Source organism: Lynx rufus, unplaced genomic scaffold, assembly GCF_022079265.1.
Source record: "Lynx rufus isolate CCGP_SWC_20201006 ecotype Redwood Valley unplaced genomic scaffold, mLynRuf1.p SCAF_17, whole genome shotgun sequence".
NCBI classification, from domain to species: Eukaryota; Metazoa; Chordata; class Mammalia; order Carnivora; family Felidae; genus Lynx; species Lynx rufus.
In genome coordinates this window covers 15,332,174-15,357,012 of record NW_025814831.1, presented here as the reverse complement: position 1 = coordinate 15,357,012, position 24,839 = coordinate 15,332,174, and the positions used below count along the sequence as shown (strand labels likewise).

Below are 24,839 nucleotides of genomic sequence, written 5' to 3'. Positions count from 1 at the left end.
AAAAAAATAATAACCAAAACAATTTAAATAATAATGAGCTATTTCCACGCATATTACATTGGCAAAACTTTTAAATATTAAATACCATGAGAACACGAAACAATAGAAAATCATATTCACTCCTGGTGGGAGTATAAACGAGCACAGGCACTTTTGAAACCAATTCGCATTAAGATGCTTATACCCTATGAGACCAAAAATTCCATACCTAGCCAGTTACCATAATGCAGAGGCTTTCCATTTTTTTTGTTCCTGTTCATAATAAGAAACATATTTTAACCTATGACACAGTACGTACACACACATACACGTATCTATGTTTCCATTTATATGAAAGCATTGCAAAGGTAAACTACACATAGTTTGGGGATTAAAAAATATATATGTGATAAAACTATAAAGAAAAACAAGGACACAAACCAGACAGAAACCCCACGCATCTACTCACATCCCAGAAGCTAGAGTTTTGCCATTCTTAGCTGCAAGGGAGTCTTGGAAATGTGGTCGTTAGCTGACCCCAGCTGAAACTTGCACAGAATGGACACAGATGGGAAACTAGTAGACTCGGCCAGAGGCAGAAATTGCACAGCCTCGAGAGTCCGGCTTTGTCCCGGGACAGGATTTTCCGCCATTTACTAGGAGTCTGGAGGAACCAGCTCAAAGAATCTAACTGAAGACAGTGGAAGATGCTTTGTGACCCATCAGGGAGTGGGAAATCGCTAAGCTCCCTGCCCTGGATGGTGGCAGGATGAGCGGAAGAGGGAACACTGAAGAAGAGTCCACCCCTTTCTGAGTCCAGATAATTACGGGAAAGAAACAGGAGAGAAAAGAGGACAGTGGAGTGGTTCCTGTTCGCCCTGACCTACTACTCCTGGGTGATTCTGCCTCCTGAGTAGAGAAGGTAATGCTGAGTGTAGACAGATGTCCTTTGAGTGCGGAGGGATGTCCTTGTGCCGTCTTCCTGCACCATTTTGGAGCCCCGAGAAGAGGTGGCCCCACATCTCCCAGCACACGTGGCACACAGCTCGTGGCACACAGCTTCATCAGCCCAGCGTGACGGCGTGCCCAAGCAGAGGGAGCTGTGAGGTGAGGGGCTAGAGGGGGGGAGGAGGAGGGGGGAGAGGAGGAGATTGAGCCCAGAGCCAGGCACTTGGCTGCAGTCAGCTGTATCCAGAGGAGCAGATCCCTTGCAAAGACCACCAGGCCAGTCGGCTGAGGGACAGTGTGGCTCAAACTCAGAGTTTGCTGCTAATTAGGAGCCAAAGTGGGACTAAGTCGGCAGAGAGCGTCACAGTGAGGTATGTTCAGTTCAACTCAATTCAATAGAATGGAAGAGATCAGAGTGCTTGGAGTGTAGCAAGAAGAGTAGTATCTTTTGGGGGAGCCCAGGTGGCTCAGTGGGTTAAGCGTCCCACTCTTGGTTTCGGCTCAGGTCACGATCTCACGGTTCACGAGCCTGAGCCCTGCCTTGGGCTCTGCACTGACAGCACAGAGCCTGCTTGGGATCCTCTCTTTCCATCGCTCTCTGCCCCTCCCCCACTCATGTGGTCTCTCTCTCTCTCAAAATAAGTAAATAAACTTTGTAAAAAAAAAAAAAAACCAATAATGATGTCTTCTGTATGGTCCATCCATGCATACAATGTCCGTAGGTGCTTACTAGGACCTCCTGACAACGTATCTGTACCTTACTGTGGGTCTTTGACAACTACTGGATTAGACTCCACGTAATAGGCGTCACAGACTTCGACTGCTAATATTAAACAAGCAGCACCAGTGGGCAAGAGACCCAGCCCCCGAGAGCAGAGGTCACTCCACCAAAGGAGGCTGAATCTGCTGGTCCTCAGTAAGAAATACAAGGGAAGAATGTGCCTGACACTCCTTCCCACACAAACCATCACGGGCAAAGGAGGCGAAACCACCCCAGCGAACGGGCACTGTTCTCCTAGAAAGACTGAGAATTACTGTAAGGGACTGTTTGGATTACCTGAGCGAACTGAAGTTTAATTTTTTTTTAATGTTTATTTTTGAGAGAGAGAGACAGAGGGAGGGAGGGAGGGAGAGAGAGAGAGAGAAAGAGAGAGAGCAAGTAGGGGAGGGGCAGAGAGAGAGGGAGACACAGAATCCGAAGCAGGCTCCAGGCTCCGAGCTGTCAGCACAGAGCCCGACGCGGGGCTCGAACCCACGAACTGCAGGATCATGACCCGAGCCAAAGTCGGACACCTAAACGACTGAGCCACCCAGGCGCCCCAGTCAGATTTTAAATAGATAGGATCTAAAGTTATTATTCTTCTTCCTAGCAATCCATGGGTGTGCACTGGGGAAGATGGTTTGCTGTAGAAAAAAAAAAAATGAGTAAGTTGCATTTTCCCCGTACACTGGAGTTGCAGAAGGGGTGAAATCGACATCTTTCCCACATGTGAAGGGAGGAAGAAGAAGCTTGTGATCAGGGATCATAGGAACTAGGAGCAATATAAACAAAGGCAGAGGAGTTGGAGGGGAAAGCAAGTTCAGGGATGAATCAACCCGGACCGGCTCCGGAGGCAATCCCCGAGCACTGATGGATAGGACAAGATGACAGAAGGTCTGGACAGACAGAGGAAGACAGACGTGGCAAGGGGAGCAACAGAACATCACCACAGCTTCTTAGGAGAGGAGGGACACAACAACAACAACACAACAATAAAAGAGTTACGATAAATTGCAACTACGTGCCAGGCTCTCTGCCAAGTGCTCCTCAGGGACTCTGTGATTAACTTTCACAATAATGCTTTCAGGATTTCCACATTACTGAGTCTTATTTCCATATCACTGGGTCTTAGGTCAAGGTCACACACGGCTCTAAGTGGCCAAGGCACTTGCGGAGTGTTTTAGGGACAGAAGTCTTCAGGAGTGCAGAGGAAGGACAGGGACCGGGAGGGACAGAGCCCCCTCCAGGTTACCTGCAGTCTCCCTGAGATGAATCTTCGGAGGATTTCGAAGAAAGCAGCCAGGAGCTCTGGTGATAAATGAGATACATGGATATAAAACAAGCAGGTGTCCAAGTGTGCTGACCTGGGAGACAGGATAATGGTGGTAACAGAGGAAAACAACAACGAAATGAATGTCCGGGTTGAAAATTTCTTCCCGAAAGCTCAGACTCAGAGCTTAGGCTCTGTCTCTTGTTCCCACTTGTTTGGACTGAAAAACACTCTCCCAGGATCTTCCTTCGTCTTGGAGTCCAGAGGATTTTAAAAATGATTGTTCTTGGGGCGCCTGGGTGGCTCAGTCGGTTGAGCGTCCAACTTCGGCTCAGGTCATGATCTCACAGTTTGCGGGTTCGAGCCCCGCGTCGGGCTCTGTGCTGACAGCTCGGAGCCTGGAGCCTGCTTCGGATTCTGTGTCTCCCTCTCTCTCTGCCCCTCCCCCGCTCATGCTTTGTCTCACTCTGTTTCTCAAAAATAAATGTAAAAAAAAAATTTTTTTTTAATGATTATTCTTCTACGACGTCCACATGCCCGACCCTGTGGAAAGAGCTAAGGAGCAGGGTGGTGTGGGAGCTGCTGGGGCCCTGGCCATTTCCCTGCCGGGGCTTGCACCCTAGTGCAACCCCAGCCCAGCATCGGACCGTTGCCAACCAAGGGCATCAACAAGTCCCTGCGAACCTTCTCTGGCTGAGGCCTGCTCCGCCAGCTTTGCAAGCAGCAGAGGTCCGGGCTTAGACGGGGGACGTCCAACTGACCCCACTCCCCTTGGTCTGTATCAGCCCATACTCCGAACATAAAGGAAATGTCATTGTATTTGCACCTCGCAGTCTGTTGGACAGCTCGTCTGAATTACAAAAGTGAACGTTGGCTGGGAAATCTGTTTCTGTGGATGCCACGACAGAAAAGACTAAGTGAAATATTTGGGTAATTCAGGAATGCCCTCTCCCTGTGCTGAGAGCTTTTCACTGACCAAGTAGGTGAATGTGCTCAGGGGGAGATGAAGGAAAACTCAAAAGAGGAAGACGAATGAAGGAAGGTGATCTCTGACAAGGGAACGAAAAAGTCCCTCTCGTCCCTGAAGGTCAGATGTGGGAACACAGAACCTCAAGAAGCAAAACCCTATTTCTTGCCAAAATCACATCAAATATTCCCTACCCCGCCCTGCGGTGTTTTCCCAGGAGGAGATTCCATTTCAAGCATGGAAGGGGCAGTCATCCACCCTGCAACAGAGAGAGCCGGAACAGTTGTGAGGTAGCTGGTGGGGTGGAAAAAATGCCTGGAATTTGGGGGTCAAGAGAGCTAATTGGCTACCAAAGAGTATGAGGCCCTAGGAACACAGGGCCTCAGTTTCCTCATCTGTAAAATGGGACATTAATATATATTTGTCATTACTTAGCAGTAATAGTCATAGCAGTAGTATATTAATACTAGGTTAATAGGAATTAATTAAAGTCATGTAGGGGAGTTACCTTTAAAAAAATTTTTTTTAATGTTTATTTTTGAGAGAGAGAGAGAGAGAGAGAGAGAGACAGAGCGTGAACAGGGGAGGAGCAGAGAAACAGTGAGACACAGAATCAGAAGCAGGCTCCAGGCTCCAAGCACAGGGCCTGATGCGGGGCTCGAACTCAAAAACCGCAAGATCGTGACCTGGGACGAAGTCGGACGCTCAACCAACTGAGCCACCCAGGCGCCCTGGGGAGGTACCTTTTAAACGAAAGCCTCTTACTAGTGTGATACAATTTTTCTGTTACCCAACATTGCCTAACTTACCCAGAGAAACTTATTTCTTTTTCAAGAGACCATTATAAATGCCAAATCTAGGGGCGCCTGGGTGGCTCGGTGGGTTGAGTCCAACTTCAGCTCAGGTCATGATCTCACGGTCCGTGAGTTCGAGCCCCGCATCGGCCTCTGTGCTGACAGCTCAGAGCCTGGAGCCTGCTTCTGCTTCTGTGTCTCCCTCTCTCTCTCTCTCTCTCTCTGCCCAGCCCCAGCTCACACAGTGTGTGTGTGTGTGTGTGTGTGTGTCTCAAAAATAAGTAAACATTAAAAAAATGTTTAAAGAAGTGCTAAGTCTAGTCCCACGAGACGATATGACTACCTTAATTTACAGATTTGTATTAACTAGTCATTAAATGGTAATTGTTTTAAAGGCTGCAACAATGTTAAGTTTGCCGAATCAGAAAACGTCAAAATGTACAAAAGATACCTGAGATTATCTAAAATCTAACCTCGTATAACATACAAAAACCCCCTCTTCAAGGAAGACTTGAAGACTTGCTTATCCGAATCTTAAGGAAGTGACATCCGCAAAGGTACCCTGTCCGCAGCACCCCGCATAATATTTGAAGTCCTCCCTCAGCACCTTCCGCCAGGTCCCCAGGTCCGGTAACTGGGATGCGTCCTTGAGATCAAAAAGGGAAGTCCCCAAGAACATGGAGTTTAAACGCTCACTCAAGAGGAATCACTGGTCTATTTTCATGAATATGCCTTGGGACAGTTCCATCGGTTTTCTGCATACACACTCATTCTTTGAAATGCAGTGGGAAGAGGAGTAAGATAGCTTTAAACAGCCTAAACATGGAAAGCTTTCTTCCACATAATTCAACAAATAAAAGTTAACCACAATCATTTTTCTCTCCATCCACTACCACAGCCAACTATTTTGTGCTCATATTAGTTTCATCTTTGTGGAGGAAATGTTTTCTTAAAAAAAAAAAAAAAAAAAAGGTTCCCAGGGAACCTGGCTGGCTCAGTGGGTAGAGCATGTGACACTTGATCTCAGGGTCATGAGTTCAAGCCTCACGGTGGGTGTGGTGTCTATTTAAAAAAAAAAAAAATAGGAAAAGAAAGAAAGAAAGAAAGAAAGAAAGAAAGAAAGAGAAAGAAAAGAAAAGAAAGAAAGAAAAAAGAAGTTCCAGCACAAATTGTTGGAAGACCTGTGACTTCCCAGAACACTGATTATTCTAAACACCATTTCCAACTCCACCGTGGAAGTCACAAGAAGAACACAGAGAGGGGTCCATCCTTTCTACTTCTACAGACTCCCCCACTGTGCGGTCTCCAGGACAAGATGCAGGGAGGATGGCTGTGGCCCCACGACGCACTGCAGTTTGCCTGAAACGTCCACGGAGTTCGCCTCATTTCCGAAACTGTGCGTGTGCGAATCGAGGGGTCTTGAAGAGCACGGGTGGAACTGAAGGGGACTTATTTCTCTGCCCACCACCCCTAGAAACCTTAATACTCGTAGCTCTGGGATGTATGAGAGGAAAACCGAGCCCACCCCCAACACTGCTGTTTCAGTAAATCGCACGGTCGCAGAGATAATGCGAATCTATTTGATGAGATTCAAATATCATCTGTGCGTTATCATTTTACTCAACACTCAAAACACTACTGAGCCTGCCAAGCAGATTATATAGCTTGGCACACTTTCATTTCATGAGTGACACTTAATATGAAATAATTTTCACTGACAAATAGAATAACAGCGATATAACAGATCCTGAGGTGGGAACAGAATAAATCCATGCATTCCAGTACAGTCATAACCACGTGTTATCAAATGCCTCTGTGCAACGTTCCCATAACTTAGAAGGAAAGGGAGGCCCTGGTTTGTAATTAACCCCTAAAAAACATCCTTTCTCCTTTCCTTATTAATAGACTGGTCCAGGGCTTTTTCCGTATTTGTGGCCCACCGAATCTTTTGCTGTATACATGCTTGTATGACATACCTTTCTCCTACTCACTCTGAGCACAAGCGCCTCTTAAACTGTCGAGGCTAAAGTTCTCTCTTCAGCTAAGAAGTTCCGGGGCTAGGCAAGCCATTCCCTTGGGCCGTCTTTAGAGAAGATTTTGGACATGTTAAAAGCAATGATTTTCAAACTGTTTCACAGAGGTACTAGGTTTCTAGGGTGAGCCCCAGGCACAACCCAGGGGAAGACACTCGAGCTCTGGGCTCCTGGCTCCTGATTCCCGCCCCCTCCCCACCTCACCCCCCACCCCCGACTCCCAAGCAGCTCTGTTTCTGTTAGGCTCTTGTATCAGGGTCTTGCGTAAGATTCCATTTGGTGCTAAATATAAAACAAAAAATGATGTCTTCAAAAAATGTGTGAAAACCATTGCAACAAATCACTTTCTCCCTCAGATGCTCTTACCAGCCCTCCCTAGGGCTGTTTCCTTCAAATGCAGGTTTATGTACTTACTTCTTTCCCTTTAAAGACCCTTGTTGCCTCTTCCAGAATTTGAAACATGCGTAAATTAAAACAATCAAATATACTTCTTTACAATATCCAAAACGTAATCTAGAGTTTTACACAAGAAATCTCTTCGAGGTTAAGATTTGTTTTTCTCACATGGATTGTAAACTGGATTTAGCACCCCCTTCCCAATTTCAGACCCTCCCCCTACACCAATCTTTTGCCATCAGCGAAGCAGGCATATACCTGACATGCAGTCTTTATGAATTTTCTTCTTATAAGCAAAGAAAAGAATGAAGCCGCCACTCTCCCTTTAGCGCTCCGTGAAACTGACATTTGGTTGGTATTCTGGACTAATTATTAGAAATTTGGCACAGCTATCAAAAAAGGCCAGCTTCAGTGAGTATGTGTATATCTGACAACTGAACATGAATTAGGATATTATTGAACATCTTGTTCATTTGTATTGGTAAAATAAGTTGTACACAGTAGCATAATGACCAATTTTCCACTACCAACGTCAAAAATAAATCAACAGAAATGCCAAAGATTTGCAGTCTCTTTAGAAATCCTGAGCCAACTATTTGACAGACAATGGAGAAGGCAGGCAGATTCTAGAAGACCAACAATTCCCATTCATTTCCTTCGGTTTGTAAAAACAACCAACCGACTTGCTTCCTGCCAAGGACCATACTTACAGATAAGAAACCTCCCTGCAGGAAATCCTTTGCTAAAGGAGAAGCGACGTGCCATTAAATGCAACCCTTTTCACCAAATCCCAACCAGTGAAGTGTTTGACAACATGGGATCATGAAATATACGCTGATTCACTCCAACAGGTGATTGCTACGTTGTTCTTTCGCTTCTAAAGTCTATATATCCTATGTCAGAGACTCAGGATATCGTACAAACATTAAAATACAACCGGGATTTTGTCCACCGCCTCTCTCCTTCCATGCAATTAGGTGATAAAAACAAGGAAAATTTGCTGCTTTTTAAAAAGATCAAGGTGTTCATTAAATAAGATCCAAAACTGACCATTTTCAGTTAAAAGAAGACAGTGCTATAAATCATGACTGGATGGAAGATATTACTAAACGCATATCAAGAATTTAGAATTTAAAGACTACCACTGACAAGATGAGAGAAATGTCAGAAACGCACTGGTATTATATTTACAAGTTTCCACGTTGATCGCCAGAGTCAAAATTGAGGAGAGGGCCTCCTTGGTTATTTTTCACTCCGCAAAGTGAAAAGGGGGGGGGGCAAACTTTGCTCCCTTCTCGACCCTCGTCGTTGAAACCAGGAGCAAGACAATGACAATATTCGCAACTCTGATTTTGAGAACCTCTCAATTACCCTACAAACTACAACAGTCTGCTCATCTACAAAAGAAGAGGAAACTTTTCGGGAGTTCATCAAATGCTAATTGCAGTTTTGAAAGAGTTTATTTCTATTCAGGAGTTTTCCTCTCCCAGCTCAGCTATTGAGAACACCCTCCCCTGTACTTCCCAAAGCACCAGACACAGTCTTTATTTATCCCTGCTCAGGCAGCCTTCGAGCAGGGTTCCAAAGTGCCAGTTCTTTGAATTTAATTGCTACGGTACGACGTTGAACCCTCTTGCAAACAGACACTCTTCATTATACCTTCCCCAAGTGCCTCTGTATCCACAGGTAACGTTCGAGGCTTTACAGCTCTAAAAAGAGCTTCGTTCTAACAGTAGACCTGCAAATCAGTTTGATTCCACAATTAAGCGCTCAAATACATTCTTCTTAGCCTTGCCTTGCACAACTCAGAGGTGGCAAACTGCTAGGTAAGCACGTGTGCTCATCCTTGCTTTAAGGGTTTTTTTTTCCTCGCATATTTTTAAGAAAAATACAGTTATGAAATCCAGGAGACTGCATTTTTGGTTGTTGTTGTAAAATGACCTTGATTTGACAGGCATGGTCTCAGGTTTCAGCAGATGCTGTGGGAAAGCTTACAGAAGCCAACACGTTCTCCAGGCATCTGTGAGACATGCAAGTTTTTTTTTTTTGTTTTTTTTTTTTAAGTGGTGGTTACGGTAGGGTATGTGAGTGTTGGGGGGGGGGGTACTAGTCTCAGTTTCCATGACAACCATGTCTCCACTCATGGGTTATTAGATACCATCCACTTCCTGTGTCTAAATTTTTAAGCCAATCAGAAAAGTGTTTATACGTTGAACAACTTCTGAGACAGTGTTTCTCTTAATTGAAGTGCTTAAAGGCTCAAAGGAAGACGTCCATGGGCCTGATGTATTTTTTTGTCCCACAGATACACAATTCCACAATATTTACTAATTCCTATTCTATTAAGGTGAGGAATGCCCCTTTTCTGGGATGGGAAATGCATTCTCCTCGACCCAGGTGCCACAATTTCTTCTAACAGCGTGCCAGCTGATTTTGCTTATTCTCTCTTCACTGCCTTTTCCTTTCACGGTTGCAGACTTAAATTTAGTGCGTGATACGTGTTAATGCCCAGGACACTTAAGCGATCAGAGTAAATTACAGTTAAGCATCCATCTGCAGATGGTGAAATTTAAATATCCGGGTCAAAAAAACGCCCAGGAAAAATTCTCGTAAGTTGAACAACTTTGCATTCTCCGGCTCCCGAGGAGAAATCATGGAGAATGTATCGTAAAGCGGTATGTCTATACATGTAAGCTAGCAGCTGACGTCTGCAAAGAAATTTGTCACCAAAATGGCCTACTTTATCTGGAATAGGAACAACAAGGAAAAATTACACATAAAGGTGATCGCAAGCAAACTGCACGCGAAATTAAAAAGGCAATCTTGCGGGAATCTGTGCACGGAGAAGCCTCATCTGAAATTACAGCAAGATTTTCAACAAGAAGGTTTGGGGTGGCTGTTTTCCTAAGTCTCCATCTAGCTGGCCAATCAGTGTGAGAGTTGAAGTGGTTTAGAGTCATTTGTGTGGTCTTCCGCTCGGCACTCGGAGCTGCACTCCCTCTCCTAAGGCAGAGCTGGCGATCAATGAAAAACAGGGAACAAAAGGAGTAGAACAGGATGTCTTCCTTAGCTAAGGAAAATGATTCCCTTTTTCCTCAATGAGCCAGGCGCACCCTGCCTACGACCGGCTCCACACCGGGGCTCCCCAGCAGACCAGCCCACAGGAGGCACATTTTACATTTGCAATCATGTGTCCCAAATGCTAGCAAAACGTGTCACCTTAAGCACATCCTGTGACAGAGGGCTCCCCGAGCCCAGCCGACCGAAACTAATAAATTAAATAAATTAATAATCCCACAATTAAAGGCTGCCGAGAAAGACTGCATTTCCCTTCCCCAAATGTCATCCCAGGAGTATAAACAAAGCATGAAAAACAGTCTCTTCCAGCCTCCCGGCCAGTAATCGTGGTTTTTCTCCTCAAAAACAACGTTTCTCCAAAAAGAGAAACCTTCTTGCGGTCCTCGAAGGGGACTCTCATCTGTCCATGTCATATCAGGATAACCAGTTACAGTGTGTGAAAAGAGGTTTAAACTGCCCACAGAGCTGACGCTGCTCATAATTGATAGCAAAGCAGTTACGACAGCAATGCTGTAAACTCTGCCCGAGCCAAACTCCACATTGAACACGTTAGCTGCCTGAAAATAAAAGTAATGCCCGGGGAACCCACAAAAGTAAAGCCCTGGGAAGTGATTAACAGAATTACATCCATTATTTGATCGTTTTTTTAAAAATTATTCACTTGTCTGCTGTTTTTTTTTTTAATTTTTAAAAACGACGATTCACAAATGCCTGAGAAACTTTTTTTTTTTTTTTTTTAATGAACTTACTTTTGAGCCAAAACTAATGAAAATATTCAACTTGCTCTCCCTGGATCTTTCCCATCCGGGCTGCGTGCTGTAAATCAATCGGAAGCCAGGTGGCAAAATGGGGGCGGACACCTTAAAAAATCAAAGGGTGCCCCCAAAATGCAGCAGCCTGAGCAGCGAGGGCTTCTCGTGACAATGCTGAGCCAGAGCAGAGGCTCGGGAGGCAGGAAATGAGCCCCATTTTCGTTACCTTCGATCGCCGGCCCCCCCCGCTGCTTCTCGCGGCCGCATCGGGGGGCTGCGGCGGCGCTGGACTCGCCGGTGGCCCCGCCGCCGGGTCGCGCCGTCTCCCGGCCGAGCTGCAGCCGATCGCGGCCGGAACCCCGGCTCCAGCCCCGGCGCCCGCCCGGGGTCGGCGGCGCGGCTCCCACCCGGGGCCCGGAGCCCCGCTGGGTCCTAGTGCGCGCCGCGCGCCCGTCCGCCCGCCCGCCCGCGGCCCGGTCTGCAGCCGGCACGTACGGCGGGCCGCTCGTGAGCGCCGGGAGCCCCCGCAAAACAGACAAACCCGTCGGCCCCTTTCAAAACCGGACGCCGTGCGTGCGGGTGAACCGGCGCCTGGTGTCACATCGTAGCAGAAGATGTGAAAAGGAGCACATTGGCTCCACTGAACTCCCCGAAGGCGGAGGTTGGTGGCCGCAGCCCCAGTGCGAAGCGCAGGGCAGTAACTGGTTTCCGGAGGGTTGCCCGGTGCCCTTGTGCACCTTCCCAGCGCGGGGATCAACAAAGACAGATTTCAAAAATCTGACGCAAAAAAAAAAAAAAAAAAAAAAAGACTGAAAACTGGTGTGTTTAAAACCATCTTTTAAACAGGCTTCCAAAGAGGTCAGAGTGGGAGAGAGCCAAAGCATAAGAGACTCTTAAAAACTGAGAACAAACTGAGGGTTGATGGGGGGTGGGAGGGAGGGGAGGGTGGGTGATGGGTATTGAGGAGGGCACCTTTTGGGATGAGCACTGGGTGTTGTATGGAAACCAATTTGACAATAAATTTCATATATTGAAAAATAAATAAATAAATAAATAAACATTAAAAAAACGAAAAAAAATAAACAGTCTTCCAATTATTTTGTTTCCTAACAGGTCCTTTTTGCATTTTGCTTTCTCTTACTTTATCGTATGCTATTTTAAATAATAAAGGCCCATATGGCTAAACACGTAGTCTTTTGATTTTCAAAAGACCTCAAAAATTGCATCAAAACACGCACTCGTGTATCTCCAGTGAAATCAATGAGAAAGAACTGATGGTGGCATATGGTGGGCCTCCTAGAGAAAACTTAATTACAAATTAAAACAAATGCGAAAATCCGCAAATTCAGTAAACTGAAAGTAAATCACGGTCCTAGATGTATACACAAGTCAGCTTATGAACAATTAGGGAAATGTAAGTTCTAGATTTCTCTTTTAACTGCAGAACAGGTGTTACCTGAACCCCTATCACAGATTCTCCTCGTCGTCCCCAAAAGGGCTTTCGGTGACTTGTCAGCACGTTCACTTACCGCAGCCCACCTGGAAGGCAACGTTTAAACTGGCAAGGGCTCATTTAAGGGGAAACTTCTATTAGCCCCTAATTCAAAATACAAGTGCTTTAGTTTGAGGGGCCTGTTTGAAAGGCTTCGGGACCTGGGAGCTTGCTTTCGGTCTTTGACGTCACCAAGGTTGAAGGTCACAATTCTGTAAAACTTCTAATAACAATGGCACTGTGGTTTGACACCAAAAGGAAAATCAAGTATGTGTTTTCTGAGTTCTATTTTCAGAGCACAAAAAGTCCCTTTGAAAATTACTCGTGCCCACCTCCTTCCCGATTATAGCTAAATAAATGTAATGGAAGATTTTTAATATTAATTAAACATCAAAGACACCTTTTCCGCTGCCTTACGTCCACGCAAAAAAACAAAAACAAAAACAAAAACAAAACCTAGTTGATATACGTTATGCTTGTCGAGCTTCAAAGTACTCATGCATACATCTCATGTGATCTTTACCACACCTCTGTGATAAGACGGATATCATAATCCCCAATTTTCAAACGAGAGAGTGGAAGTCCCAAAGGGTGAAGTGACTCATCCAAAAATCACACAGCTGGTGTGCAGAGGCACCAGGGTCTCAGAGTCAGTCCCCAACATTTCTTTCTCAAAGGGGCCACCTGCCCTCCCAAAGAGTTCTCCATTAAGCACTGTGGAAAATGAGGCGTCCAAAACAAAAAGGCGGGTAGTTTCCGTAGCCATCGTTTCTTACCTGCGCTAGGACAGCAATTAACCAGAACAGAGACAAGGGGACAGTTGAAAATATTTTAGTCTCTGCTCAAAGAGGAAGCTGGCTGGTAGGATTTCTGTCCTGGGGCTGTCCAGGCCAGCCTGGCAGACGCAACATTCGGGGGGCTGAGAAACGCTCCTGTTGCCTGTCCCCTTTGATTCTTACCGAAGACCGAGATCCACTTGGCACGTGGGGGAGCGAGGTTCTCTCAAGTAGAACTTGGTTTTCTACGTGCAGTCCCGGCACTGAAAGTCCTCGAGAAACCCTGGAACCTTGGGTGTTTCGGATACACGTGTCCTCGTAGTGAGACGGAGGGTGTCCCTGCCCCGACCCGGTGACAAGTGGGTGTGACTTCTCAGCCCTCCTGCACCCATGGGAAAGCCACACTCAGTCCTGTTTGTGGCAGCCCACGGCGGCGAGGAAATGTAACTTCTCTGATGATGTGTCGCACCCACTTAATGCCCGCAGGTGAGGGCTGGGTGACATTTAGCTGAAAAGACAGAGACACTTTATCCATAAAAATTATTCATTCCTTTCCTTGGGCAGCCCATAAGAGGCTGCGCGTGGCATCATCACTGGAAGATGTGGAGGACCTTCTTGAGAAACAACTTGGAAGGAGTAATGTAAAACTCACTCACCTGATGGATTAATTTGATCCCGGTGTCGAAAACTGGTCTAATGACGTTACGGTCACACCAGCCACGGGGCCTTCGAACGTTGCAAATGCTAGGCTCAGAGTAATGTTAGCACCAATACGAGGTAACGAGACGCCGAAAAGCAGTGCTGATCGTAAGCCATTCCTCAAAGCTAGAGTGCGCCCCAAGAGGTGTTGGTCAAAAGAAACTGTCATTCATTCATTCATTCATTCAGTTGTGTATACCTCAAACGTTGAGAGCCTAATATGATCAAGGTACTGTTCTAGGCTCTGTGTGGGCAGACACGTAGACCAAAAATAAGCAATGCCCCCTCAAAGTTGTCCTCATCCTATGGAGCCCGTGGACAGGCAAACAATGGCAGAACGGCGGTGTGCCTGTAGTAAAACTACATCACAGGTGCCGTGGGTTCAAATGCCACTGTCTCAGTCATGGGCCACTTTGTCTTTCGAGCCATTCTCAGTGGTGCCCTCCTCCCTCTATCGCCAGTAGATTTGCAGGCTGAGTTCATAGAGCCCTGTTCAGTTGGTTCATGGCTAGGTCTGGTCAATGAGAGGTACGGGAGAAAGAGTGGAGGATGGGAGGAAAGAGGGTAGAGGGTTTCTTTGCCTCCTTCTGGCCTCCAATGAGATCTGTAGCAGCAGTGGCAATTGGCTGAGGCTTCTGTCAGGTGACCCCAACCCCTGGCTTCGTTAACACTGCCACGTTCTGTTAACATCCCAGCTTAGAAATGTCAACGGCTTTCTGCTGAAATTCGTCTTTGGGTAACTTCACCTTCCCCTGTTTGTCTCAGATCCTTCACCACCTATGTGAGCAATCCCTTGCGTTAAATTCCTTCTGTGCAGTGCTCGCTTCGGCAGCGCATACACTAAATTCCTTCTGTGCATGTCAGCAAACTCCAATGGAAAGGCATCTTATGAAACACCCGAGCAGTACTCCTCGGAACTATCAAGGTCATCATAACCAGGACATGCTGAGAACCTGTCATGGCAAAGAGGAGCTTAAGGAGACATGACAGTGAAATGCACTGTGGTATGCCAGATGGACCCTGGGATGGAAAAAGGACAAGAAGTAAAAACGAGGGAAATCTGCATAAAGTACGGACTTTAGCTAGCAACAATTTATCAATGTTGGTGCGTTAATTGTAACAAATGTACCATACGTTTACATGTAAGATGTTAATAATAGGGGAAGCTGGGTATGTGGAAACTCTCTGTCCTATCTCCTCGATTCGTCTGTAAATTTACAACGGTCGTTACAAAAATAATGCCTTTTAAAAAATCCTTCTGGGGCGCCTGGGTGGCTCGGTCAGTTAAGCATCCGACTTGGCTCAGGTCATGATCTCAGGGTTCGTGAGTTCAAGCCCTGCATCGGCCTCCAAGCTGACAGTGAGAAGCCTGCTTGGGATCCTCTGTCTCCCCGACCCCTTTCTCTCTGCCCTTCCCCCACTCAGGCTTTCTCTCTTTCAAATAATAAATAAACTCAAGAAAATAAAATAAAATGTAAAACTCCTTCTGTGGCAGACATTGAAGTGGCTTTGTTTCCCTACTACAAAAACCCCATTGCCTCCCTTCCCAAGCAGGGGCCATGGGCCTGATCTTTCCTACAAGAAAGCTAAAGCACAGTTTAATAGTCAAAACATTAAGAAATAGCCCACCCAGCAAGGGAGAAGAGGCTCTGGAAAGCCAGGAAAATGGCTGAATCAGAAGCCAGAATGTGGTCTGGGGCCAGCCTGATGAGAGGGAAATGGGAAATGGGACATCCCACCAGGGTGTGGAGCAGGGCCCGGGGCCTGGTGGAAGGCAGGCTGGTTGGAGATCGCTCTTGAATGTGACCGACCATGGGGGGGGGGGGGGGGCAGGCTCTAGACTCTCAGGGAGCACAGAGAGAAGAGAAACAGGGGAATTGGGACATGGGATCGGTAAGAATAGCAATGAAGAGTCACGGAGTCATTTTATGTGCTTTTTTCCCCCTCATTACTAGTCTCTTAACCTTCCAATCAGGGAACTGTTTTATTCCCTTTTTTTGTTTTGTTTTGTTTTGTTTTGTTTTGCTTCTGAGGTGGGGAGTGGCAGAGGGAGAGAGAGAACCTTACGCAGGCTCCATGCCCAGCGAGGAGCCCAACGAGGGACTCGATCTCACAACCGTGCAATCGTGACCTGAGCCAAAATCAGGAGTCAGATGCTTAACTGACTGAGCCACCCAGGCGCCCCTACTCCTATTTTAGAGATGAACAAACTTGCCCCAAATGGCACGGATATACAGGGGCAGAATTGCAGCTCAAATCCAAGTCTGGGGGACACAAAAGAGGGTCAAGAAATGGCCATGGTGGGCATCCGTGGTAGAAGCCAGGAACCCGAGTCTTCCGGGATGAGGAGGGGTTCAGGTGGAAACAAGGTGGGGAGGAGGAGGCCTTCCCGGAGGGGACTTGGTAGACCTGAGCGAAGGGCAGGGCAGGTCAGAGCGCCGCATGGGAGCAGTGTGGCTAAAACAAAGGTTTCAAATGAGGAAGCACCTGCAGATCCCACTCGAGGTGGAGCGGGGACCGGTGTTCGCCCCCGTGGGAACTTAATCGTAGTCTCCACAGAGCCAGCTGCTTTCTTCCCCTTAAGCCTTTGCGCAAATGTCCCCTTCTCGAGGCCTCTGGACCCTCCACGTCCTGCTTTACCTCTTCCTCTGCCCCTTGCACTTCCCACCTTCGAACATATTACTCACCGACTTACTCCTATCATTCATTGTGTGTCTCCCTCTAGCACCATCCTCCCCGCCCCCGCCCCTGCACACATGCATAAAGTCTCCACAGGCCGGGAATCTTCGTCTTGTTCAGTGATCATTTCCAAGCACGTGAAACATAGGTGCTCAGTAAAATTTTTTTAATGAATGAATGAACGTAGCAAATAAGAAGGTGTTTGTATTGGTCAGGGTTCTCCAGAGAAACGGAGCCAGCAGGGTGTAACTAGAGAGAGAAAGGGGTGCCCGGATGGCTCATTCGGCCCAACTCTTGGTTTTCGGCTCGGGTCATGATCTCACGGTGCGTGGGCTCGAGCCCCGCATCGGGCTCTGCACTGACAGTGCAGACAGAGCCTGCTTGGGATTCTCTCTCTCCCTCTCTCTCTCTCTCTCTCTGCCCCTCCCCGACTCAGGCTTTCTCTCTCTCTCAAAATAAATAAATAAACTTCAAAAAAAAAATAGAGCGAGAAAGGCATTTATTATAAGGTATTGGCTCACCAGATTTTAAGGGCTGCCAAGGGTCGAGACCTGCAGTCAGGAAGTGGGAGACCCGGGAGGACCAATGAATGATGTGGGTCCAGTCTGAAGGCTGACAGGCTCAAAATCTAGGAAGAGCCGATGTTTCAGTTACGGTCCAAAGGCACAAAAGAACTGATGTCCCAGCTCGAGGTAGTTGGGTAGGAGAAGTTTCCTCTTACTCAGTTGCTTTGTCCTATTCAGACCATCAACTGATTAGATGAGGCCCACCCACATTAGGGGGAGCCATCCCCTTTATTCAGTCTATTGACTCAAATGTTAATCTCATCCAAAACACCATCACAGACATGACTGGTGTCTAACCAAATACCTGGGCAGGCCGTGGCCTAGTCAAGTTGACACATAAAATGCACCGTTACACTATTGAAAGGGACGCTGTGTTTTACAAGGATCATCCTAGGACCTGCAGGAAGAATGATTTAGACGAGAACAAGACAGAGACAGGGAGACCTAGGAGGTTATTACCATACTAATTCAGGCAAGAATCAAGGCGCACCTGAAAGAAGCCATCGTTGGTGGCTTCAAATGACACCTCGGTGACCCACGGGGAACACGTGATGTCACATACGCCAAAGTACGATTACAAAGACACTGATTCCAGGGGGAATCAGTCACAAATGCAATGCCCAGAGGAGAACAAACTTGATGACTGTGGCGGATCCTGGCCATTGAGAAGTCCCCTGCGGCAGGTTGGGGACAACAGAGTCTTCTCAGCTGGAATGGACAGAAGCGGGGACGGCTACCCCAGCTCTCCTCTGGGGGATTTCCCATTTCACATGAGGGGCCTGGTGTTGAACGGGAGAAGGCGACTTAGAGTGTGACCCTCCCTCACTGACCAGAGGACTGGCCCTGGAGTGGATCCTTGACCCCATCCCAGAACTACTAGAGTATTCTGGAATTCTCTACCCGAAGTCAGGGCAGGCAGCCCTCCTTCCGCAGACCCTGGCTGCCGGGTTCATCCGCAGCTTGCGGCCTCAAGAGGTGGGTAACGACGCAACTATTAGCCTAAGCAGGGCATAAAAACTCGATGAAAGCCTAATATAAACTTTGGATTCTCCAAACGAACCTTTTTGCCCTCCATCATCGCAAACAGTTTAGAATAGGCTGCGTATATATAGCCACTGTTTATACGTACACAGAGGTGCACAGAAATCCCCGCTCAATTGGAGACAACCATGGAATGCCCGCTAACCTTCCAGACACAGGCGGCAGGTAGCAGGTCCTATTGAAAGAGATGTTTCACTTGCTTCTTTGTGTGCTTTATGTTGCAATAAAATGCCACCTGCCTGCACCCTGTGACGTCACAAGGCTTAACATTCTCCGTGAAACCAGTAGCCTCACTTTTTCACTAACGCGCACTTGGGAGGTGGTGAGAGAGCACGGGACTCGGACTTCATTATTTTGACCCATCGCTTTGTGAGGGATTGATTGCCTCCCCCAGGTGACAGTATAAGTCACTGGTATGAATCCACGCTTGTCGAAAGGAACAAACAGAGCCCACTTGGCGTCATTCGTGTCTTTGATACGGACCACGTTCGCTCCTTCCCTGACCACGTCCGGTAATTGGCACACAGTCCCGCGTTGGCAACCATGGAGGGTGGATGGCATCTCATCCCCTTTTTTGCCGGGCCGTTGACAGAACTGACTACAGATTGTGTCCTTGGACCCGTTCTCCCCAGCTCTGGCTCAGGATGCATTCTTCATCCTGGGGTGGGGCCCCTGAGCAGAGCCGCGATGCAGGCCCTGGGAGAGAGCTGGGGCAGAGCCCTGCCAGAAACAGCCCCGTCTGGCTCCACGCCAACCAGCGGGCTGCTGAGCCGAAGGCCCCTCCGGGTCTCCCCAGACCCCCTTTGTCTCCCCGGGCCTCCCTTTCTCAGCTGTCTCGGCTCAGGTAATGACTGACACTCTGTAGCTCCCCAGGTCTTTTTATTCCTGCATTTCAGATCACTTTACACATGCGTTAATTGGGCCTTGAAACCCAGGGAAGGAAAGCAAGAGGCACGTGGGTATGTTTGCACGCTGCTCGCTGCTGCTCGGCCCGGCCGCCCTGGCTGGAGGGCGATCCAACAGCAGGGAAGCCCCATAATGCCGGGGAGAACTTCCCGTGTGAGCGAGCGGGGCCGGGGTGTTGAGAGTTGAAACCATTCCATTCGTCTCAGATACCCCCCCTTTCACCTAGAGTCACACGGCAGCCCTGCAGGACCACCTCCCCGTGGCAGGTCAGGATTACCTGCCGCAACTGACCCAGATGACCTTGGGAAGGCGGGTCCTGGGCAAGTCTGCGGCTCAAGAGGCAGCATCTGTACCACACCTGTGACAAACGGCCTTCCGTTTGTACTGTCAGGATGATGTCAGGGCCACGGGCGTTGGAATCTGAGAGGCCTCGGTCCACATCCTGGCCGTGCCGCTTCCTGGCTAAGCTGTCTTGCAAACATCGCCTGGAACCCCAAGTCCCTCTGTCTCGGTTGTAAAGTGGGTGCGACGGTATCCAGCCTCTTGGTGTCTGAGGAGGATGAAATCGGAGCGTGCGTGCAAAATATCCGGGGCCAAAATTTAAACTATATTTCCGTTTGGCACATAAAACGGTAGCTTTCATAGCCTTCCTAAGCCATCTCTGTGTCTAATCCCAGTCAGCCTGAATTAATGTAGCTCTATAGCGGTGTCGGAGCCTCCAAGTTGGTACTGAAGCTTCTCAGTGGCAAGAAATGGTAAGGAAATCCAAGGACGTGTGTACTTCAGTTGACAGCTTGTATCCACGTCAGTCTCTTAGTTTTGATACACGTCATGGTTATTTGTGACATCAGCATTACAGGAAGTTGGGGGGGGTGGTATATAGGACCTCTTCTTTCTTTGCAACAAATGCTCATCGAAAACCATCATCTTTTTAAAATGTGTCCGTAATACCTACGTAGTAGGTCCAATGCTTCGTCTCTACTTCTAGTAGACCACCCGAAAATGCCTCCTGAGGATCCAAAAAAACCACCACGTTTTTCGTTACCAAAATCAGAGGCAATTTGTGTTATTTCTAGCAGTTATCACCGGCAAGAAACTCATCGAGCTTCTAGTGTCTGCAAGGCACCATATTGTACGTTAAAATGGCAAACATTACTGTCAGGAAGAAAACGTCGCCTGTGTGGAAATCATTTTAAGGTAGCTGTTTGGATGTAAGATATTTGATAACTTTACCATCTCAGCCCCCAGTGCTTTCCTGATTTCACAGAAAATGGATGGCTTGCCAGTCAATCAGTTCCATGCTTTCCCTTTCAGGGGACAGTGATGAGGAAGAACAATCTTGTCAAATAACACCGTCGATTATATCGTTTGCCACCCTGAGTACAGTTTTGAGATGTTCATCTTAAAATGCTGAGGAAATCTTTTAACAGAGACCAGGCGGTGTAAACACTTTCATTCCCTTAGTTTTTGTACCCTGCAAACTGTTATGCACTCATGGGGGTCAGAAGGAGATTCTCATTGAGTGGATGGTGAGTTTTGTTAAGGGCTTTGACACAGATCCCGCCAAAAAAAAACGTGACTATAATATGGCCACATTCTAATGGGCTCAACAAAGGAGCCATAGGTTCAAAAAGCAAAGACTACATGTCTTTTCAAGTTGCTCTGCTCTCTAGGCTAATAGTCATCTGTGAGGTGTAACTCACTCCTGGATGCTGGCAGAGTATTCACGGCCAAAAGTTTTGTTGGTACCTACTCCATTCTGGGCATGGGTCTTGGCCCCGTAATGGAGGTAAAGACATCGTCTCACGCGCAAGAATGACATTGTCTTTCCAGTTGCCCAGGATGAGACCTCCTTCCTGTGCCTGGGGGATCCCCAACCTCAGGAGGCAGAGCCACCTCCCCACTAAAAACTGGGAATGCCAGGGGCGCCTGGGTGGCTCAGTCGGTTGAGCGTCTGACTTTGGCTCAGGTCATGATCTCACCGTTCGTGGGTTTAAGCCTCACATCAGGCTCACTGCTATCAGCACAGAGCCTGCTTTGTATCCTCTGTCTCCATCTCTCTCTCTGCCCCTCCCCATCCCCCCCCAAATAAATAAACCTTAAAAAAAAACACACAAACCTGGGAATGCCAGAGACAACCTCCCTAGCCTTTCTGACAGTGGAGAGGAAGGTCATAATCTAGGTCGCTCTGCAGCTGGAACTGAGTCATAGTGGTGGCAGCAGCTTTAGGGCAGAGTGCAGCATCCTTGGGGTCTAGGGCAGGGTCTAGGGCAGACCAGCCTACAGCACGACTTTGGGCCTTGATTCAGGCTGCATCACCTTAGAGCTGGTTCTCCAGCCCTCCCACGATACCTGTGTGCCACCCACCATGCTGTACCCACATGCATTTTCTGCTTAGTACCACAGGCAGGGTTGAGTCTCTTCTATAACTCCAAAGAACGTAATACTTTAGAGTTGGACCAAAATAAAACAAAGCAAAACGAAACCTCCTTAGTGACAGAGGAAGCATCATTTTTACTGTTTCTTAAATGGAGAAGAAACAGTTTCAATACTCAGTTCATCTTCCTTATTCAGCTTTTTATCTTTGTCTGGTAGAAATCACATCGTGGTAAATACTTACAATTCATCCATTGACTCTTCCTGGTGACATTGAACTTGGTAATAAGAAAGTTTCAATGTGAGATGGATCATTTTGTCTCAAAGAGCTGAGAACAGATTCCCTAAAAGATTGAGAAGATATGAACTTCCGCTGGGGGGGGGGGGAACCCAGGGAGTCCAGTTTTTCATAATATTCTCCAAACAAATTAAACGTGGCAGTGGAATAATATCTTACAAAACAAGAAGGCAAAGACATCGTCAGGCCTCTCACACTACCATTAGCAGCCCCGAATAAGTGCAGAAACAAATGGCTTCTTAAATGAAAGCAGGGTAGATTGAAGAGAATTGGAGTAGAGGTCCCAATGAAAGACCTCAGCCTCCATCTATCATGTTGACTTCCTTTGGGTTCAGTTATCCAAAGACTGTTAGTGAGGAAGGTGGTCATCCCCGGACACTACTGCAAAGAATGGGGGCCATGATTTCCATCCATCTCCCCTCCTCCCCTGCCTTCCTCAACCTGGCCCCCACTGATGGCTTTCACCGATGCACCAATGAGTGCTCCTCTACTCTCTGTGCCGTGTAACACTGCTACTGCCATTTCTGGAAATTCTTGCCTTCCTTGAGCTCTACTTTCTTCTGGTTTTCCTTCTACCTTTCCTGCCAGTCCTTCTCCATTTCTGTCACTGGCTCCTCCTCCTCCTCTCCCCATCTCTTAACACTGGTGTTTACCATTGGCTCGTTTTTCTTTCCACCTGCTCTCTCTGAGTGATCACAGCCGTTTCCGTGCCTTCAAATGATCACCAATAACCAATAACCGGCACCCAACTCCCTCCTGAATTCCAAATCTCTGTCTCCAACGGACTCCAGGACCCCTCCACCTGGAAATTCTGCTGTTACCTCAAATTCACATTCGAGGGGGTCCTGGATGGCTCAGTGGGTTAAGTGTCCAACTCTTGATTTCAGCTCAGGTCATGATCTCGTGGTTCCTGGGAGGGAACCTGGTGCAGAGCCTGCTTGGGATTCTTTCTCCCTCTCTCTCTGCCCCTCCCCCGCTCATGTGCACGCACGCTCCCCCTCTCTCTCAAAATAAATAAATAAACTTAAAAAATTTCAAATTCAATATGCCCCAATCTGGTTTGTCCTTCTGCTCTCAGCATTCCCTTTCTATATCCTTATATTCAGCATCCAGAGACCTCAACATTTCCCTTAACATGCCCTTCTTCCTACCACACGTTCATTCACTGAGGTCTATAGATTCTGCCTCAGAAATTGTTCTTAAACCTGGCCCCACTTGACCATCCCCACCGCCTCTGCCTCCGTTCAGCCCCTTTCATCTCTTGACCACTGCTTCTGTCTCTAGCATCCCACGCAACGCCTCCCAGTTACCCTCACGCCAGATGAGATGGACTCCTGGGGCAGCCTAGGGAGAAAAGCCTATCGGACCTGGGAGTCTGAACAGACGGATGCTAGAAAAAGAAGAAACATTTTTCAGTGGGGGGTCAGGACTCAGTGACTCTGATGTTTAAATGGAAGATCTTAGCAAGTCCTACCTCTACGGGCCAAGCCAGTCCCTTGTTACTCCCAGGGTCTTTTCCAGAGCTGCTGGCCTCCATTGCTCCCTCCTCCCAGGGAAGCTGCCCAGGGCCATATAATTAGTTGTCTTAAAATGCATTTTGGGGGCACCTGGGTGGCTCAGTCCGTTAAGCGCCCGACTGCGGCTCAGGTCATGATCTCACGATTCGTGGGTTCGAGCCCCGTGTCAGGCTGTGTGCTGACAGCTCAGAGCCTGGAGCCTGCTTCGGATTCTGTGTCTCCCTCTCTTTCTCTGCTCCTCCCCTGCTTATATTCTCTCTCTCAAAAATAAATAAACACTTAAAAAATAAAAATACAAAATAATAAAATGATTCTGGTTCCATGACTGTCTGGCCCCCAGGCTCAGGGGACTCTGCGTCACCCACAGAACATACAGCACACGGTTTGCAGCTCCCTCCGAGCACTCGAGGACCCTCGCAGTCTCTCTCACAGCTTTGCTCTCCAGCCTATACCCACTTACTCACCTAAATTAATCTTTCTCTCCAACACACTTGACTATGGACCTTGACTTTCCAATCACGGAAATTTTGCCTGTGCCTTTCCTCCTCCCAGAACCCTGTCCTAGACTTCCTCAAACCCGTTTGTTTAGATGACACACGATCATTCACTTGTTCAACCAACATTTATTGAGAGCCGGCCCTGGGTTGACTCATTTCCAGAGAACGAGACAAATCTCTCCCCTTGAGGAGTTCCTGATCCACTGGAAAGACAGACAGACAAGGAAAAGGAAGTTATCACAATGTGATAAATTCTGCAATCGTGTTACCAAATGACACCCCGGGGTCTCCTTCAGGGAATCCCCTACCTCGCTGTCTCCCTGGCATTCCGTCACTTTTTTAAAAAGTTTTTTTAAATCTTTATTTATTTTTGAGACAGAGAAACACAGAGCAGCAGTGGGGGAGGGACAGAGAGAGAGGGAGACACAGAATCCAAAGCAGGCTTCAGGCTCTGAGCTGTCAGCGCGGAGCCCAACATGGGGCTCAAACCCTTGAACCACGAGATCATGACCTGAGCCAAAGTCGGACACTTAACCGACTGAGCCACCCAGGTGCCCCTGGCATTCTGTCACTTTATGGGGGAAACATTTTCTGAGTTAGGGTTAGGGTTAGGGTTAGGGTTAGGGTTAGGCTCGAGGTGGTATTTTTCAACTTTGTGGTGCAAGGATTCATCAGGAGTGCTTTTTCATCACAGTCTCCCAAGTCCTCCTTCCAGAGATTCTGTTTCAGTAGGTCTGCGGTTGGGTCTAGAAACGAGCACGTTTAATAAACCCCTCAGTGACCCTAACACACATGACACCACAGGTCACACTCGTGAAAACACTGCGAAGGTGTTTATTGTTTTTGCAACTCACAAAACCTACCAATACTGCCTTGTAATTTACATGCTTACATGTCTGGCTTATATTGTTTGCTAAGTAATTGCTCTTTAAAAGCAGGGTCCTTTCTTACATCCTTTATCTTCCTCTGTAGCACAAGATCGGAGCGTAAGTAATTGCGTACCGCTTGCACCTTC

General features: G+C 47.5%; 1 protein-coding gene across 1 annotated transcript in view; it reads right to left on the bottom strand.

Annotated features, from left to right (window-relative positions):
• Positions 1-11,316, bottom strand: part of FOXN3 (forkhead box N3) — a 403,845-nt gene extending 392,529 nt beyond the window's left edge. Inside the window, exon 1 of the mRNA XM_047080243.1 lies at positions 11,204-11,316. The gene's annotated coding sequence lies outside the window, so the exon portion shown is untranslated. The remainder of the gene's footprint in view (positions 1-11,203) is intronic.
• Positions 11,317-24,839: the final 13,523 nt, after the last annotated feature.